At 48.0% G+C, this 20076-nt stretch overlaps 1 long non-coding RNA gene across 1 annotated transcript; it reads left to right on the top strand.

The window, feature by feature from the left end:
- The first annotated feature begins 1965 nt into the window (after positions 1–1965).
- On the top strand, positions 1966–18216 carry LOC132377256 (uncharacterized). Its single transcript, XR_009506591.1, has 4 exons — positions 1966–2247; positions 9185–9323; positions 11289–11443; positions 18137–18216. It is a non-coding gene; the product is annotated as an uncharacterized LOC132377256 (long non-coding RNA).
- The last annotated feature ends 1860 nt before the right edge of the window (positions 18217–20076 follow it).

Raw genomic sequence — 20076 nt, 5'->3', positions numbered from 1 at the left:
CAGAACAGAACGGCTGATCTGCCCTTCCCCCCTAACACGGGCATCCTGTCCACCCAGTTATCCTAAAAATGGAGGTGTCATCCTTGACTCTTCTCTTCTGTCATAGGACCATCTCCATAGCCACAACCCTGCCTCTACCTCCTCTTGCCAGGACGCCTGCAACCGCATCTTCACTGCTCTCCTCTGCTCCTACTCTTTGCTCTGCCAAGCAGCCAGAGTGATCTTTCTAAAGGGTAAGTGGAATCTCTTCTCTCCCGGCATAAAATCCTCCAAAGGTTTCCCACTGCAACCAAAATAAAACCCACACTCCTTATTTTGACCCGTGAGGACATGATGGTCTAGTCCTTGCCTATGTCTCAAGAGCCCTTGAAATCTCCTTGTTCACATTGCTCCTGGGACAATGGCCTTCATGGTGTCTCCTGAATTTAACGGAGTGCATTCCTGCCTCAGGGCTTTTGCACTTGCTATCCCTTCTGCTTGGAGCATTCTTCCTGCCCAGAAGGTCTCAAAGAGGCCTTTCCTAACCAAATAAAGCAGCACCCACTAACCCCACCCCACCACAACTCTATCACATTGATTAGCTACTTATCAACATGTGAAATTGTCTGGCTTTATTCCCTCCCATTAAGGCAAAAAAATCTTTTAAGGGCAGGCATTTGTCTTAGTTTCTGATATATTCCCAGGGGATATATGCCTTGCACATAGGGGGCTCTCAGTGAATGCATGTTGACCGACTGAGGCCAGAACTGAATGGAGAAGGAAGTGACCAGCTAGATGGCCAGGAAGGCAACTGCAGGGCCAGAGATAGGGAGGCTGGAGAATTCAAGATATACCAAGGGACCCTGAGGGGCCAGGCTGGCTACAGGGGAGGAGGCACATGGGGAGTGGGAGGAGAAAATTCTGCATGGTGAGAGGGCTTGAAGGCTGTCACTCCAAGTCCTATGAATTGGAGTGGCTGCTGCTGACGATTATGACTCAAGGACATGATAGGTTCAAAGCAAAGATTTTAAGATGATTAATATGACAGAAGGGTTTACATTTCTGAGGGTCCTTAACTAAGTGCTGTCCCATGGGAGCACAGAATTTTAGAAGACAAAACATCTAGAAGAATCTGGGAGCCCAGGGGAGTCGGATATCTGTCCCTTTGGATTGCGATGCAAGAAAAGCCCATTATCCAACCTTTTAGGGACCAATATTGAGTTCTCAGCTTTGGAAGTTCTCCCCGGGTAATTAAAGGTTTGCTGAGCTGCACAGCAGGTACTCATACACACGTGTTAACGAGCTGGTGCCCGTGCCTTGGGCTTCCTTACACCTTCCCCCAACGCGTGCGCGTGCGGGAGCGCGCGCACACACACACACACACACACACACACACACACACACGACCAAATCGCTTTTTTTCACCCTGTGACTGAACACAGCTTCACCAGACGCCCACCCCACGGATACACCCCAGACCTAGCTCCTTGCCTTCCCAGCCCCTCCACCCAATTCCATTGTCAGAGCGGAACAAAAGGCCCAAGGCATCTTGGGTTAAAGGATTTTAACTCTGCCAATCCCAGGAGGCTCCAACAAGAAGCAGCTTCCTGCAGGAGAAAAGTGACTGAGCAATCTCCCCAGGGGCCAGGGGATTTTTTTTTTTTTTTTCTGGTCCGAAAAACAGAACCCAGCTGTCAATCAGACACTCCTTCCCCCCCCCTCCCCCCGCCCCGGGTTCCCATCCCAGCCCCCACCCCGGGATTAGGAGCTTTGTCTCCTAGAGACCTCCCCGCAGCCAAACGCATCCTTAGGTCTCTTCGCTGATGACTTCTATTTGTGGCGGTCAGGCTTTCACCCAAGCCCGAGGGGCCGTCCCCGCCACCCCCATCAGACAGGACTCTCCCTCTGCTCCCCTCCTCGTCCTCCTGCCCCTGCCTCCCCGCCTTCACCCGGTGCGGGTACTGCTGCCCCGAGCGCCCGGATCGCCCCCCGTCCCTCCCCCCCATCCGCATCCGAGCGCCTCTGCTCCCCAGGGCGCCGCACGCAGCCAGGGGCCAGGTGGGAAGCCGGAGCCCGCCGCCTGCCCAGGGCCGCGGGTGGCTTCTCCGCGGTCCCGCGCGGCACCCTCTTCGGGCACCAGCTCCTGAACTTGGCCGGAAACGAACCAGTCCTCTGGAGCGGAAAGCTGCCGGCTTGTTGGTTGCTAGCAAGAGCCTATCCAGGGTCGAGGTTCGGTGTGTTTGTTTCCACGTGCCTCTGTCCTAACCGGTGAGTAGCCTCTGGAGAGCCCTTGCTGGCTGCTCTGCCCCAGTCCCAGAGATTTCTGGAACAAAACTGCATTTGGTGTCAAACCCCTTTTGCTCAGCCGGTAACTAAAGTTAAGTATGCATTCTTTGGTTGTTGTTGTTCTTGAGTTTTTCACGTAGACGAGATACCGGGTAAATTAGAAACATGTTTGGGAAAGGAGTGAGCAATCAATGCTGGCATTTAAACAACACAAAAATGCCCACCCCAGGCCACACGCCCAGGCGGCCGCGGCGCTCCCGGCGACGGAGCAGCGCCCTCTGGCGGCCGCGCGGGGGATCGGCCGCCCCTTCCCCCAGGTTCCGGAGCGGGGAGAGTCGCTTCCCCAAGTCTGAGAAACACTGGGAAAACTTGGGAGGAAGGGAGTTTAAGGTGTTGCGACGCCAAGGTCCTGGGAAATGCTTTTTGTGGTTCCGGGGCTAGTGCCCAGGCCAAGAGCCCCGGGAAGGGGCCAACATAAAAGAAAAACCCTTGTTCCACTCTCAATGGCTGCCTGAAATTCTGTGAATACAGCGTCATCCCTTACCTGAAGGCTTTGATTCTCTTTAGAATTCAAATGCCTCAAGGAGGGGTAATCCTTAAAACAAGGGCCGGTGGCAGGCTATGTCCAAAAATCACCAATGTCCTCACCAAAAGGCATGATTATACCATCATATATAAATTTTATATGGTGATGACATTTAATAAGTATCATCGACTCTTTTTTCCCCCTATTGTTATCTCCCGGGGCATCCTTTGGTACTCTGAACAGCAATGTTATTTTAGGCTGCCCCACTCCCACTGACCATTCCCCCTATTTCACTTTGCCCCAAGTTTTCTTGTTCCTTGTACATCCTAAACGTTTCTCCCCTTTTCCTGCTTCTCCTCATTCTTAACAGCTGCTGCTTGAGTTTAGGCTCACACAGCTTACTGTCTGTATCGGGGCTCCTCCAGTGGGGCAGCTGGAGCCCTTCCATGGCACCCAGGATCCCAGGTCCACAGGACCGTCTAGGGTTCTCTCTCTGCTCGACATGCAGCGCCAGTGTGTCTGAAAAGAGGCAGCCACGTTGGGCTGACTGCGGACACCCTCCCTACAGGAGCAAGAGTACTCCTGCTTCAGGTTCCTCTCTCTCTGGAGTTTCTCTTCGGAAGAGTATGGCTCCTCCTCCGCCTGGTGGAAGCCGTAAGGGGTGAGCGTGCTGGGTTTCTGAGGAACCCCGCAGGTGCTCCCCCCGGCCCTCACTGTTTTCCTCTGAATCTCTTTTCCCTGCCTGAAGGGTTTCCACTTACTCATACTGTCTGGTGGGAATGCCTCCAACTTCATACCTGCCTTCTCTCTGAGGTGTTTTCTGCTGTGTTTATTGCTACACAACAAGCCACCCGGTGGCTTAAAACAAGAAACGTGTATTTATTGGCTCCTGACTCTGTGGGTGTCAGCGGGGCAGCGTCCAGCTGGCCTAGCTTTGCGGGGCCTGTGTGTGTGTCCGTGGTGAGCCGGCAGGTCGTTGGATGCGTTAGGACCGCTTCACCCACCCATCTGGTGGTTAGCAGGCTATCAGCTAGGGTGAAAGGGCGACCGGGCCACGTCCCTCTCATAAGGCAGGAGAGCCAACCCCAGGCTGCTTGCTGAGGTGGCGGGGTTCCAAGGATGGGGAGGGCAGAGCCACAAGGCTTCTTGAGGCCTGGGCTGGGAACCGGCCGCCCGCGCTCCCGCCGCATTCTCTTGGTCAAAGCCAACCGGCCGCCCCTCGCTCCCGCCGCATTCTCTTGGTCAAAGCCAGTCGCCAAGCCGGGCCAGACTCAAGAGGTGGGAAACGGACTTCAACTCCTGGTGGAAGGAGCTGCAAAGTATTGTACCCATTTTTGCGATCCACAGGCTGGCCCTCTTCTCCCTCGGGCACGCTACTGATAAGTAAACATGTCAAGATATTAGATCCCTAAGCCGCCCCTAGGACATTCAGAGCGCAGCGCCGAAGCGCACCAGCCCAGCAGTCAGCGTGCCTGGGTTCAGACCTTGGCTTCTCGTTTACCAGATGCTGACCAGGGGAAGTTACCTTACCTCTTGGGGCCTCGGTTTCCTAATCCGTAAAAGTGGGAGTTGTTGTAAATATTAAAAAAGTTAATCCACGTTAAGTACTTACGCAGTGTCTGGCACACCGTAGATGTTCAATAAATATCAGCTATCGTGCCGCGAGGGGACGGCTGGCTGCCCGCCCACCAGGATTGCTGAGGCCACCAGCGCCACCTTCCACAGCTGCCCCAAAGCCCTCTCCCAACACTGCTGACACCGGCACCCCCAGCTGCCAGCTCTGCTGACGACACCTGGTGTTTCCAGGGCCGCACTGAGATGCCAGGGAAATGGCCCTGTCCGTTTTTACCAGCTCCTTCAGTGAAGCCCGTCTCTCTAGAGCTGTTACAAAAAGGGCTCTGAAGTCAGACTGGAGGTTTGCTTGCAGCTCTTCTTCCTGAGAGATTTAGACAAGCTGATTCATCTCGCTGAGTCTCAGTTTCTTCATCTGTACAATGGAGGCAACAGCACCGCCTCCTACAGAGCATAGAAGGCATAATATGAATAACGTTAAGAGCCTGTGTTTAAAAGATGCTGGCGCTCCCAGGACACAGAACCGTGTTGTGCCTGAAATTGCCCCTCCCGTAGGTGCTGAGAAGTTGCCATGGATGAGTCCTGTTTCCCAGAAATATCCTTAGTCACTCCTAGCGTCCTCCCTCCCTCTGCGATGGGCCAGGGTCCTGGGGAGCAGGCTGAGCTCTCCCTGCAGCTGCTTGTTTAGTGTCTGGTCCCTCCACTCTACCTCCTGAGGCCTGACCCATGTTCCGTTTTCAACTTAGTATCTCTAATACCTAGCAGACAACTTAGCATGGTAGGTGCTCAATAAATATCTGATGAAAAAAAGAAGGAATGGATGAGGATGTAGGAGAGGAAAGACTTTTCCTCTACCCCGCTAGGTTCGATAGCTGGGTCTCTGAAATAAACTTACAACAGGCAGATTAACAGGAGAAAAGGTATACACATTTGTTGATGTCTAACGTTACATGGACGGGGACATCACAGGAAAAAACGTGAGTACCCAGAAAGGTGATGAGATTTGAGAGCTTATTTACCGTCTTTATAGGGAAGGGGCAATTTAGGGGCAAGATGAATGGGCCCTTTGAAGAACAGATGGGAGATACGACAGTTTGTGACAAAGTTTGTCAGGGTGTTGTGTGGACTCCTAGTGTCCTCTCCTGTGACAATCTTCCCTGATTGGTGAAACTCCCAGCGAGGAGATTTTATGACAATTGAATTCCTTGTGGAGGATCTGTCTTAGGCAGATAAGAGGAGTTTGGAGAAAGCCTCTCCCCACCTTTGCTGCTTTTTAACTGCCTTCAGCTCAAAATAATCAGAATAACAAAGTGGCATATTTTGGGGTGTCCTGAACTCCTGTGGGAATTTCACTTCAAGGACTTCTGGTAGTTTTTCTTTTCCTTGGTGAAGCCATCTTTTTTGGGGGATGACTTCCAAGCCACTAGGGCAGAAGGGAAGATGTTCCCAAGAACTGGGAGTTGGGTGGCAGTTGCAATCACTGGGGAAGCCCAGGCCCACCCAGGGACACAGGTGTAATTGGCATGGGACCTGCCTTGGTGTCCAGAACTGGGAGTTAGCCCTGATTTGTGCACATTCATCATTTCCATCAAGTCTCCCCCAGGATCCAGTCTTCCCAAGCTGATGGTGAGGAGCCCCAGATTCCGCTGATGGTTCCCACAGAGTTCAGACCACAGCAGAAAATGAATTAGGCTGCCCAGAGGTTAAAGAGGACACCATAAACCCAATTCCATTCCTAAGTGTGTGTTTGTGTGTGCCTAGACACGATTGGAAAAAAAAAAAAAAAAAAAGCTACTCACTGCAACTTGATGCTTTAAGCGATTCATGAAATGAGTTAATATTCACTAATGTGTGCCAGGCAGAGTAAATGTGAAAGCCAGGGACAAAGGCAGAGAACGAGGGAGAGAATGAGGATGAGGCTGGCTGCAGAGTAGATCCCGGGCCATGGACTATCCTGAGGGAGCCAGAGTCCAGGAGTCCTGTTAGGAAATCACTGAGCCAATCAGGCAGGTGGCTGTTCTAACCAGTGGCCCGGGCAGGGGGGTGGGCAGAGAGGGAGCAGCTGCTCCTTCTGTGATGATGGAACTGAAATATCCTCTACCGAATTGGAGGAGAAGGTGGGAGTGGGGCTCCTGGTACGAAGAAAGCTGAGTTCATAAATCTGCCACCCCCCTTTTTTCCTGCCTGCTGCACCTTTAACCTGGCTCTTTTGAAAGATGAATGTGTATGCATCCACAAACACATCGACTCATGCCGTAGTAGAAGGGTGGTAGTAAAGTGTGGAGAAGGTGAGTGGGCAGTGCTTGGAGCCCGGTTGGAGTTGAGAAGACGAGGATCTCCTTGGAACACATCATTCTGGGATTGTGGGGGAAGACTGTCACCTTCATCAAATGAGACTTTTAAACCCTGGATTTTAAATTTCAGTTCCCAGGAAGGGGTCTGATTGTTCAAAGGATAAGGGACCGTAAGGCGAAGGTTGCGCTGATTCTGAGTTGGGCCCTCAAGTCTCTTTGTGACACTCAGACTGTAACACACAGGCTGCAAAAACCCTTGCACAGGGTGGTCCTGGGCCACTTATAGCAGCAGGAAGTGGGCTGCTTGTTTAGAACTTGTTCTAGGGCCCATCCCAGGTCTATCTAATCTCCAGCTACTGGGATCTCTAGGGATTGGGCCAGGGAACTCCAAATTTTAAACATATACCCCTAGTGACCCCAAGGTGCCTAAGGACCGAGGGCCTTTGTAGAATAGGTAGATGGGGATAGAGGAGGCCAGCGCTCCCAAACCTGGGGGTTCAAGAATGCACCTGGAGGTCTAAGAGCCAGCCTCTGCCCCTGCTGGATGTGAGGTGGGCCCTGTGCCATTCCTAGGATGACTATGATCATCACTCAAGTTAGGTGTCCCGGGAGGGAATTAACTGGGAAGAAGCTTTCCTGATCTGTTACTTGACTCTGGAAGTCTCCCCACAGTGCCTCTTCATTGAGACTGGGGCCTTCTGCACAGACCCCAGGGCAGGCCTAGGGCATGGAGATGTTGGGGCCATTGTGGTGGCGTTCAGCACTGCCCCCCGCCAGCTTTACTGAGATATAATTGACGTATAACATCGTGGAAGTTTAAGGTGTACGACATGTTGATTTGATACTTACATATTGCAAAATGATTAACCATCAAAGCATTAGCTAATACTTCCATCACATCTCATAATCAGTATTTCTTTTTTGTGGTGAGAACATTTAAGATCTACTCTCTTAGCAACTTTCAAGTATACAATATGGTATCATTAACTATAATCAACATGCTATATATTAGGTTCCCCAGAACTAACTCATCTTATAACTGGAAGTTTGTCCCCTTTGATCAATATCTCCCCATCTTCCCCCAACGCTCCCACCCCAGCCCCTGGTAATCACCATTCTACTCTTTGTTTCTATGCATTTGGCTTTTTTAGATTCCACATATAGAAGTGATAACATCCAGTATTTGTCTTTCTCTGTCTGACTTATTTCACTTAGCATAATGCCCTCAAGGTCCATCCATCTTGCTGCAAATGGTAGGATTTCCTTCCTTCTCATGGTTGCATAATATTCCATTGTGTATATATATGCCACATCTTCTTTATTCATTTGTCTGTTGACAAACACGTAGGTTGTTTCCGTATCTTGGCTGTTGTGAACAATGCTACAATGAACATGGCAGTGCAGGCATTTCTTCAGGATCCTGTTTTCACTTTCTTTAGATATATACCCAGAGGTGGGATTGCTGGATTATATGGTAGTTGTATTGTTAATTTTTTTAGGAACCTCCATACTGTTTTCCATAGTGGCTGTATCAATTTATTCAATACATTCCCACCCATAGTGCACAAGTGTTCCCCTTTTCCCACATCCTTTCCAACACTTGTTATCTCTTGTCTTTTTGATGATAGCAGTTCTAACAGGTGTGAGGTGAGGGGGACCATTGTTTTGAAATATTTTTGAATTGATAAGAACCCCCCAAATAGGTTCAAAGTTAGCAGAGTATCTGAATTAGGAAAACAAGCCCGTCCCCAAGGAGAATCAACTTTCTCATATGCTTTTGGCCTCAAGAGAGGGAGTCCGGCCACCATTCTGCCCTCTGCAATTCAGAACAGCAGACAGTGAAAAGTCAGCTATAACAGGGTTCTGACACTCACACAACACACATGTGTCTACGCCGGCTGAGGCTCTGTTTTCTGTTACCACTGGCCATGGAGGCCACATCTTTCCAGTGGGTGAACTTGAAGGCAGTCTGGCCTTCAGCCCTCAGCCTTCACCTCAGGCAAACTTCCTTTTACAAAAAGCCTCTCAATTCTTATCCAAAAATTACACTGTATATAATTTATATTCTATTTAACATCAAAATGGGGAGGAAGTCTGCAAGATGAAAACTGTTTTCATAATAAGATGTTATTTGCCTTTTTCACTCTCATTTTCTCGTGAATGTATGAAGCTATGTGCTTTGCAAAAACTCACTCCGATAGTGAGTGAGTCCAGAAGCAGATAAGAGACTCCATCTGTCTTTTATTAAGCTAAACGTTTTTAAAAATTGCAGGAATGTAAAATGGAGTCACACTTCTCACTAACTTTTTTTGTTTTGGAAAATATAGGTTTAAATATATATATATATGTTAATGTAGTGGATTTATTATTGTAATTTTAAGTAAATAAATATTTTAAAAATTTCAGTTTAATTTCTAATATGGTAAATAGAACACTCTTTGAGGCCCTCAATCATGTTAAGAGTATATAGGGGTCCTGAGATTAAGAAGTTTGAGAACCACTGTCTTATTTCTTGCCCGTCCCCTAGGCTCCGCCCCCAAATTTTCAAGTGTACAAGCTCGCCTTCCGCGCCAACTGTTGGAGTTCACCGTGGTGACCATCTGACACGTCTCAAACAGCTGCCTCAAAGCATCCCTCCTCCAGGTGCCCCGTTCCCACCTTCCAGGGTGAGAACGTGTTCCTTTAACACTCAGCAAACCTAGGATGGGGACAAGGGAACTCATGTGCGGTCGGGGGAGCAAGGGAACGAAAACACAGTCACTGCCCTCGAGGGACTTCTGATTTTGTGGGAGATACGGACGGGCAAGCAGCTGCCCGGGAGATACCTGTCATTGCTGTTTGCCAGTTACATCCTGGGGAGAAAGCAGGTCTTGCGCCAGCCTTCCAGTTTCTTTCCCTCCCGCTGCCCCAGATTCCCGAGATCCCGGGGCCCGCGCGCCCCCTGGTGGCCGTGCCTCGTCTGCGCAGCCTTTTCCTTCTGGAGCAGCAGGAGCGCCCTAGAGATCCTCAAGTCTGGGGATCGCCGCGCTGTGGCCCCATCGCTTAGGATCTACGTCGGTCCTCCGCGGCCTCTTGTTTGTCACTCTGCGCACGTTTACCCCTTGGGGACTAAGTCCAGCCCGCTTCTGCCTCTGTGCCTGCCCTTTATGGATGCTAGGCATCTTGTGGATTCCTTCCCCCCCACCACGGCCATTAGGTGGCAGAGTACGCCATGGTAGAAATATCGGATCCGAGTTCAAGGAGTCCGATGCCAAAGTTCCACTTCTTATTGATATGCCTAAGAGCAAATTATCTGATGTCTAAAGCAGCTCTGGATATTGGTGACTGAGGGATATTCTACGTTGGGGTCAAGTTCTTTCAGGAGGGGGGGAAGTGCGTCTGGACCCTCTGAATCTCATTGGCTTAGGTTGGATTCCTTGCTCCTCCGGGGCTCATGGTCGTACTTTCCGCATTCTGAGGTGGGCATCAATACCACAAGACCCCCACCAGTCCTTCTAGGGCTTTTTTCCAGGGACATAGGGGCCCTCCTATTACAAACAGGACAGGAGTGGTCTATCATAAAATCCCAGAACACCTCAAAGTGGGTATGCAGATGAACACTTTGACCCTAGCTTACTCAATACAAAACAAAGCTCTACAATTGAGGAACGAAACACTACAGTGTCTTTCTTTTCATCAAACCCTAGAAATTCAGAATGAGAGTATCCTCAAACAGTATTGGGGGTTGGGAGGGAGCTTCAGAGACAGCAAGGTATCCTTGGGGACCAGCCTAAGGGCTCTCCTACAGTTCTGACCCAGAGTCCATTAGCAGGAACCTCACTGCCCCATAAGCAAACTCAACCATCTTAACCTAGTGGTTTCCATGGTAACCATCAAAGAATGATCTCCTTTTCATTCCCACAGATGTTTCTCCCACCCCTCCCCCCGATAGTCACTTTCAGATATGACCTAGAACTGGATTCCATACAAATACTATTTGCAAAGGTATCATTTCCCCCTTTCAATCCATGTTTTAAGAAAGTAGAAACTGTTTCTTTAATTTACACAGAAACGCCCTTCAGGTACACGGGAGTTTATTTTAGTATTCTTATTTGTGTAATAATTCATTTTAAATTAAAATTTAAAAAAATTTTTTTCTAAAAAATTTTCAAACAGAAAAGAAACATTCAAAATGTTCTTTCAACATTTTTGAAGAAAATCTGGTCTTTGTGACGAATGATAAGAGGTTATGAAATAAACACCATTATCTACAGAAGGAACTCATAGCTGGTAAGCCTTAATCCTTATTAGGGCTATGGTGAAAAGGGCATAGCCTAACATTTTAGCTTTGAAGCACAAGAAGAATATAAATAAACCTTTAAAGTATAATAAAGTATAGATAGTAGGGGGAAATTTTAAAAAATCAATTAATCATGCTGTCCTTCCACAACGCCTTCCCATCTTTTCCCCAGCAGCCCCCTCACCCTTCACAACCTTTAAAACTTCCACAATGAGAAACCCAGGCAGTGCAAACACCTGCTGCTCTTGTCCTAAACAAAGGTTGGGTAAACTACAGTCCTTGGGCCATTTCTGGCCCAGGGCCTGTTTTTGTATGGCCAGTCAGCTAAGAATGTTTTTTTACATTCTTAAAGGGCTATAAAACAAGCAAATACACAAAGAAGAATATGCGACAGAAACTAGATGTCCACCCTGTGGCCATGTGTGATCTGTGAACCATCTCTTCTGTTGGCTGCAGGAATCCTGGTGAAAGGTGGCTTTTCTTCCATCCAGGCAGCAGTGACAAGAGGTACAGCCGAAGTTGCCATGCCGACAGGGAATTCAGTTCTTAAAATAGTCAACTGTGCTCAGGCATTTTCGGGGTGGGTGGGTTTGGAGGGAGGGGGTTAGGGAGAGGGGTGGGGAGAGATGATCAACGAATGAGTCAGACCCAACTGGTGACAGCTGTTCCATCATCCCTCTGGTAAGACGGCAGGAGGGGACTCTCTAAAAGCAGGTCTGAAAGAGACATTTTCCATTCAAAGAGTAGGGATAGCTCTGTTTCCTTGCTCTATTTTCCTGCCCGACAGAAGGAAATTCCCCCTACCACCTCTCCTCCCTCCCGCCACCCTGCAGCCTCTTCCCTGAAGAGAACAGAAGTGGGAAACACACCCATCTCAAAAAGAGCCTGCCCTGATTCAGAGAGACTGGGTGTGCTGGGGATTAGTCTGTGCGGGGGTGGGAGTAGCCCGTTCTCACTCTGGGCTGCCTCAAGTCTTCCTCTGTGGGAGGCCTGCCTCTCGTCATCATCTTGGTCATCATAATCAGCATCATGGAACCAAAAGGAAAGCGTGTCACTAACAATGTGTCTTTTATCCAGATAGCCCAATCAACCAACAGTCATTCTTTGAGAATCTCCTGTCACCCTTTTGTTGTGCCCCCAATGCCTGGAAAGGTGAACTAAGTCCTTTTTTTAAATTGTGGTAAAATATACATAACATAAAATTTGCCATTTTAACCAATTTTTAACTGCACAACTCAGTACCATTAAATGCATTCACATTGTTGTGTAACTGTCACCACCGTCCATCTTCAGAATTTGTTCGTCTTCCCATATTCTGAAACTCTGCACATAACTCCCCATTCTGTACCCATCCCCCCAGCCCCTAGCAACCACTATTCTACTTTCTGTCTCTATGAATTTGGTTATTCTAGGAATCTTATATAAGTGGAATCAGTATTTTCTTTTGTATCTGGCTTATTTCACTTAGCATATCTTTAAGGTTCATCCATGTGTCAGAATTCCATTCCTTTTAAAGGCTGAATAATATTCCATTGTATGTATTTACACATTTTGTGTATCCATTCATCCATCAGTGGAAATTTGGTTTGTTTCTACCTTTTGGCTACCGTGGATAATGTTGTTCTGAATTTCGGTGGCTGTTTGAGTGCCTAATTTCAATTCTTTTGTTGGCTAAGTTCATTTTCAGAAAGAAAAAACTAAGCCGAATGAGATCCCACCCAAGGTGCAGAAGATGCTACAGCAACATTTTCTTATCTCTTCCATCCCATCCATTCAAAATCCATCTCTTATGAGGCCAGCAGCCCCTGGTCCCCTGTTGTCTTCCCTCCTCCAGGCTCTAGCCCTCTGCCCTTACGGCTCACTATCTTGAGGTCAAGGCCCTGGGGACTTCTGGTCTCAGATCCTTCATCAAGGACAGTGGAGAACTTTAAGGTTGATAGTTAGTTCTTTCATTTTTTTCATAGTTGAGCATCATTAAAGTAAAACTTTCTAAGTTTAATGCCAATTGTATCTTTTAGCATCATCTCAATGTGTTTTTATACAAAAGGACCCATTTCCCACCAGGAGCAGGGAAGGAAAGGATTCAGTGGATAGGCATATAACTAGGAATTTTTTTTTTTTTTTTTTTTTTTTTTTTTTTTTTTTTTTTATTATTTATTTATTTATTTATTTATTTATTTTTAGCTGTGTTGGGTCTTCGTTTCTGTGCGAGGGCTTTCTCTAGTTGCGGCGAGCGGGGGCCACTCTTCATCGCGGTGCGCGGGCCTCTCACTATCGCGGCCCCTCCCGTTGCGGGGCACAGGCTCCAGACGCGCAGGCTCAGCAGTTGTGGCTCACGGGCCCAGTTGCTCCGCGGCATGTGGGATCTTCCCAGACCAGGGCTCGAACCCGTGTCCCCTGCATTAGCAGGCAGATTCTCAACCACTGCGCCACCAGGGAAGCCCACTAGGAATTTTTTTGGTCGGGAATGAGCACATGGTCTCAGTTGGCTCACTCAGGCTGAAGGGGAGGAATTTTATTTCGTGGCTGGGCAAGATGTTCTTTTTTTTTTTCCCCCTGGGGGTGTTCAACTTGATGCTGATTGAAAGGAAGCTGGGCTGTGGATAAAGCTGACACCTAGGGAGGAAGGCAGAGCTAAGAGAATAGCAGAATATGGTGCTAGTGTCCTGATTGTGCAGTGCCTGAAGCTTACTCTACTCCAGTTACCTGTTAGGGAGCCAAGAAATTGCCTTGTATTTTAAGCCTGATTTGGTAGGGCTTTCTGACCCTCAGGACCAAATTTACCTCAAGAAGAGTGGAAAGTCATTACAAGGTATAAGCAGGGAGAGTCCAGGAAGAGGGTGACATGATCAGATGTGCATCACAGGATTGCCCTGAACTCTAGCTGCAAGGTGGAAATGGGTTAGTGGGGAGCTGCGGTGGTTGCAGTTATGGAGGTGCTACTGGACTAGTTCTGGTGAGAGGTTATGGAGGAGGAGAGAGGGGAGCAGATCTGGGAGATTTTTTTTTTTTTTTTTTTTTTTTTTTTTTTTTTTTTTAAATTACTCATTTTATAGCTACTTTATTTATTTATTTATTATTTATTATTGGCTGTGTTGGGTCTTCGGTTCGTGCGAGGGCTTTCTCTAGTTGCGGCAAGCGGGGGCCACTCTTCATCGCGGTGCGCGGGCCTCTCACTATCGCGGCCCCTCCCGTTGCGGGGCACAGGCTCCAGACGCGCAAGCTCAGAAGTTGTGGCTCAGGGGCCCAGCTGCTCCGTGGCATGTGGGATCTTCCCAGACCAGGGCTCGAACCCGTGTGCCCTGCATTAGCAGGCAGATTCGCAACCACTGCGCCACCAGGGAAGCCCAATCTGGGAGATTTTAAAGAAGTTTTCTATATGAAATCACGTTGATCTTCCCGAAACACCAAACACACACAGACACATGGATTCCAACGTCAATGGCTATCCAAGGCCCCCACCCCATTTCTACAAATCTGGTGAAGCAGGGAAGAGGTTTTCATTTCTCATGGACATTTCTGCCTCACGGGCTCCCACCTCTCTCTAAGAGCGGTTTAGTTGTTCTGCCAAGTCATGGCTGGTGTGAAGCTCAGTCCTTCGTTGGTTTCTACAGCCCCTCACGTAGACAGTCCTGGTGAGGTGGGCTCACACTGCAGTCTTCTACCACTTTGTCTCATTGCTTTCCTTTTCCTCCTCCCACCTCTGTACTTGATCCCCTCCCTCATGGGTTCCTTGGGGAGCTCCAGTTTTTCTCTCTTCATGGTGGAAAAAATTCAGCTCTCCCAGCTCCTTCCCTCAAACTCGCACATCTGGCTTCTTCAGGGAGCTCGGAAGAACAAAGGGCCCCCATCCGGCAGAGTCTGCTCACCTTACAAGGCAGGTGAGTTCTAAATAGCCAGCTTTCCCCCGTTGTCATTCTCAGTATGGATACTTGTCTCCCACGGCTGGATTATGAACTCCTTGCAAGCAGGACCATGTTTTCCTGGTCTCTGTGATGTCCACTGCACCTAACACTGTGGGCACTTGTGCCACTGGTCAACCCTGCTTTTTCCGAAGCAGCCTAGCCGCAGGCCATAGCCAAATCAACCCAGGGTCTTCAGGAGGACGAGAGGTTTAAGAGGCACTGATTGATTGAGGGCTCCTGTGCACAGGAAAGACCTGAAATGATTTCATAGAGCAAATATTTGTTGGGCATTTCCTGTGTGCAGCATGAAGTGGCCTGTGGCACTGGGGCATACAAAGATGAAATCATTCCTCTGCCCTCGAGGGTCCCACCATGGAGGGGAAGACACACACACTGCTGACAGCCTATCAGGGGACCAAAACGGGAATTACTGGATATGGACTCTGGGACCCAGAAGGAATGGATTCTGTTTGGGGTGGGAAGGCAGGTTGAGTGATTAGGGTGGGAAGGTAGGTTGAGTGATTAGGGTGGGAAGGTAGGTTGAGTGATTAGGGTGGGAAGGTGAGTCAAGAGGGCTTTACAGAGGATATGACACTATCATGGGCATTTGAGGCATAACTGAGAGGCGAGGAAGTGCCTGGTCCCCTCTGAGAGTGGCGAGTGTTTGGCATGGCAAGTGTGCCTGGAGGTGAGGTGGAGGGGCAGGACCAGGCTGGACAGACCTTGTCATGCCTCGCCCAGGAGATGTACTGCTTTCCTGGAGGTGACGTTTGGGCACCCAGCAAGTGTTTTAGCTTGATTCCCCTCCCTCCATGCCAGGGAAGAGCAGGGGGCAGAATGGGTGAAAATCTTTAAGATGTTGGCTTCCCTTAATCAGCCCCCTAGGCCGCTGACATTCTGGCTCCCTGGAGTCTAAGAGGGAAGAAAGGAGTGGATTGAAAGTGAGAAAATACTCGTGTGAAGGAGTAAAAAACAGCTGCAAGCACAACACTCCTTTGGAGATGGAATGAATAAATGAGATAAAATCCTAAATAAATATCTTGCATGGCACTAATTGCGTTTTAAAAGCGGCCACCGGAGCACAGATAAAACAATGCTGTATTTCATTAGTGGCTCCTTTAATTCTATGGTATTTGCCAGCAAAGCCCTATTAAAGCACTCTGTAATTAAAGACCAGTTCTGGGTCCTGTAATTTAGAGCAGTATCAAAATATGGCAAGTAACTGGAGGTAAGGAAATAGAAACAAACACCACTTTCATAAGGTCCTTGGAGATCACACAGAGTGTGAATTTTAAAAGCTCAGCCTCTGTACCGCCCCTGCCCGAGGGGTCTTGTCCACATCAGTGTTTTCCATTTGATGGGCAACCGGTTACATTTTTATTATCCCACAGGAGCGTAGGTGGAGAAGTAAATCAGTTCTTTTATTAAAACGATATTTTTATTGTGATATAATTCTCATAACATAAAATTACCACTTTAAAGTGTATAAATGAGTGGTTTTTAGTATATTCATAATGTTGTACAACCATCACCACTACCTAATTCCAGGACATTTTTATCATCCCCAAAAGAAACCCGTGCCTGTGAGCGATCAGTTCCCATTCCCACCCACGCAGCCCCCAATCCAGCCCCTGGAAACCACTAATCTGCTTTCTGCCTCTATAGATTTGCCTGTTCTGGACATTTCATGTAAAGGGAATCATACAGTATGTGGCCTTTTGTGACAGGCTTCTTTTACTTAGAATATCTTCAAGGTTCATCTGTGTTAGAGTACGTTATCAGGACTTCATTCCTTTTTGTGGCTAAATCATACTCTGTTGTCTGGATATACCACTTTGGTTTATCCATTCATCTGTTGATGAACATTTGGGTTGTTTCCATTTTTTAACCATAATTAATAATGCTGCTATGAACATTCCTGTACAAGTTTTTTGTGTGAATCTATGTTTTCAGTTCTTTCAGGTAGTGGAATCGCTGGGTCATATGGCAGATATTTGTTTAACCTTTTGAGGAGCTGCCAGGCTATTCTTCACAGCAGCAACAACTATTTTATATTCCCAAAAGCAATGTATGAGGTTTTCAATTTTCCCACATCCTCACCAGCACTTGTTATTGTCTGTTAGTTTTTATTACAGCCCTCCTTAAGTGAGAAGAGGTATTTCATTGTGGTTCATCCATCCTTTAACCATGAAAATAGCCACCCTTTGTCTTTGCTCTTTGTGGCGAACCACATAGACTCTCTCTGCGTTAGGCCAGCAGGAGATGGTCTGTGGTTCTGCTTCTCCTGTTCCCTCCTTCAGGAACCGGCCTGGAGACGCTCGTGACCCAGGACACCGCAGCAGGTGCTGAGCAGGAGCCAAGTGGATGGGAGTCCCAATCCTGGTTCTGCCACATCTTAGCTAGGGTGACCCCGGGCAAGTTAGTAAACCTTCCTACACCTCATTTCTTAGATGGGAGTCATTTAAGTAGAGTCGCTGTCTTTCAAGGACTCTAAGAAACACCCCTTTCACATCTTACCATCTCCGAAATCAAGATGTGCCTTTTTAAAAAAAATTTATTCATTTATTTAATTTTTGGCTGCGTTGGGTCTTCGTTGCTGCACGTGGGCTTTCTCTAGTTGCGGCGAGCGGGGTCTACTCTTTGTTGTGGTGCGCGGGCTTCTCATTGCGGTGGCTTCTCTTGTTGCGGAGCGCGGGCTCTAGGCGCACAGGCTTCAGTAGTTGTGACACGTGGGCTTCAGTAGTTGCGGCACACGGGCTTCGTTGCTCCGCGGCATGTGGGATCTTCCCGGACCAGGGCTCGAACCCGTGTCCCCTGCATTAGCAGGTGGATTCTTAACCACTGTGCCACCAGGGAAGCCCAGGATGTGTCTTAATCTGTACGTCAGGCAGGCTGAAGTCGGGACCTTGTTGTCACTGCCTGGATATCAAAACTTGCTGACCAGCTGTCAGTTGCCAGGGAGAAAACCCCAGAGACAGTAGTGGAGCCTCCTTTTAATGATGCTGTGTCACCAAGCTCTTGGCACCCAGGACAACAATGTGGGGAAAAACACAGGCCACCATGACTCTGAGTCAAAGCGTTGATGAGAAGAGTGGACCCCAAGTGTGAGGAAATTTGAAGATACCATAACCAATTTATTTCACTTGTATTTTGCTTTTTATCTATGCACAGGAGTGATGTATGGCAAATATCTTAAAATAAATCTCAAAGAGCTCTTTCAGTAAGTACAAAATAAAACTTGTAAGTACTAAGAAACTCTTGTGTCGATTAATTGGCTTTCTTTTTTCTTTTTTAGGCAAGCATAAAATTATGACACAGGTGACAATTGCTGGTGAAATACAGGTACCTACTTCCCACGGGGAGAAGCTGTTGAGAGAACCAAACGGCTGGGACACCGTGAGTGAAACACTTACCACAGGGCCTGGCAGGAAGCAGTCCTGTTATCAACACTGATGGTTAAGAGTGTCGTTAATAACAATGTACCCACGCGACTCATATTAGGACATGTGTAATGAGTGACACCTCTTCTGATCCTTCACTGCCTGACTAATCCTGGAGAAGGGAAAACCCATAACTAATGCTTTTTTTTTTTTATAGATCTCAGAAAAAAATCAATAAAATCAGCTGTCCCAATGAATATATAACATTTCAACAATGTTAGTCAAAGACTCTTTTTTTTTTTTTTAGAAATATTAATCTTTTTTTTTTTAGACATATGGATTTATTATTATTTATTTATTTATTTATTTATTTATTTATTTATTTATTGGGCTGTGTTGGGTCTTCGTTTCTGTGCGAGGGCTTTCTCTAGTTGCAGCAAGCGGGGGCCACTCCTCATCGCGGTGCGCGGGCCTCTCACCATCGCGGCCTCTCTTGTTGCGGAGCACAGGCTCCAGACGCGCAGGCTCAGCAGTTGTGGCTCACGGGCCTAGTTGCTCCGCGGCATGTGGGATCTTCCCAGACCAGGGCTCGAACCTGTGTCCCCTGCATTGGCAGGCAGATTCTCAACCACTGCGCCACCAGGGAAGCCCAGTCAAAGACTCTTAAGGCTTGCTGTGTGCTATCTGCCACACTGGAAGGTAACACAGAGATGTTGGCCTCTTCCTAGGGGACACGCATTGGGCACCATACACGTCAGTCCTGCCCAGCAGTGGAGTTCTGTGCCCCCAGGTGTGCATGTGGTTCAGTCACTCCCTCTGGGAAGCCCGCTAACTCTGCCCTCTGTTGTGTGGATCTCTTCCCAGCGCTTCACACTGGTAACTTGAAATTGGCTGGGGCATGAGTATTTACACGACGGGAATCGGCAAACACCATTAATCAGGACTTTTTTAAAAGTTAACTTACTAGCTTATCACTGCATCGAAGGCACTGAGTTCCTGGGGTGGAGGTGGTATCTGTAAACTCAGTCCCAGACCACAAGCCAAGGGCCACTCACTGGATCAGCAGGGATGTTTGGGCACCATGGGCATTCGCCCTACTTCCCTGGATACATATTCTTGCAACATCGTCCATTTCCATGTGGCTGTCTTTGGGGTGTGGGTGACCTGTTAGAAGGTTCTTCTTGCTCCTGTTTGTGACATGAAAGTCAACGTGGAGTCAGCGTTGCTAAGAGCGTTCTCTAAAATGGAGCTGAGAGACCGTGGAAGAAGTATGATTTACACACGCCTCAGCCTGGATGGAATCTGAGCTCTGACCACTTATTGTCTTAACGCAGGCATCCAGAACATCTGCCCCATGTTCCAGAAACTCAAGATACTTATCAGACCCTTACCCTAAAATAACCCATGACAACCTATCCCTTAAGGACAAATATTTCCTTTCTTGCATCAGGATCAATCCTAGTTCTTACCAGACAACTCAACAACTTTGTGGCTTTTACCTTTATAAGCCCCTGACTCTTTCTCTTCCCTGGAACACTCTTTAGGTTTTACCTGAACCGGTATCTCCTGAATTGCAATTCCTAATTCCACAGAAACTCTCTTCTAATTCTCAGCCTTCTGTGTTTCTTGGTCGACATGTTTCAGCTGCAAAACATCTTCCAGACGCTGAGCAACCCTCTCCATGGTTTCTGTGTGGCTGGAATTAGGCTGAGAGTTCAGGCTTCTGAGGGCTGAGTCAGGATGAGAGTGGAACAGAAACAAAAGCACAACAGAAGAAGAAAACAATGCCTATTTGACTACTGGAAAGAGGATGGAGACAGGCTTTCTCTTAATTCCTTAGTAGAGGGGGACCCAG

The sequence above is a fragment of the Balaenoptera ricei genome, chromosome 13 (assembly GCF_028023285.1).
Source record: "Balaenoptera ricei isolate mBalRic1 chromosome 13, mBalRic1.hap2, whole genome shotgun sequence".
In the NCBI taxonomy this organism is placed as follows: Eukaryota; Metazoa; Chordata; class Mammalia; order Artiodactyla; family Balaenopteridae; genus Balaenoptera; species Balaenoptera ricei.
The sequence above is the reverse complement of the archived record's forward strand: the minus strand, read 5'-3'. Positions and strand labels throughout refer to the sequence as shown.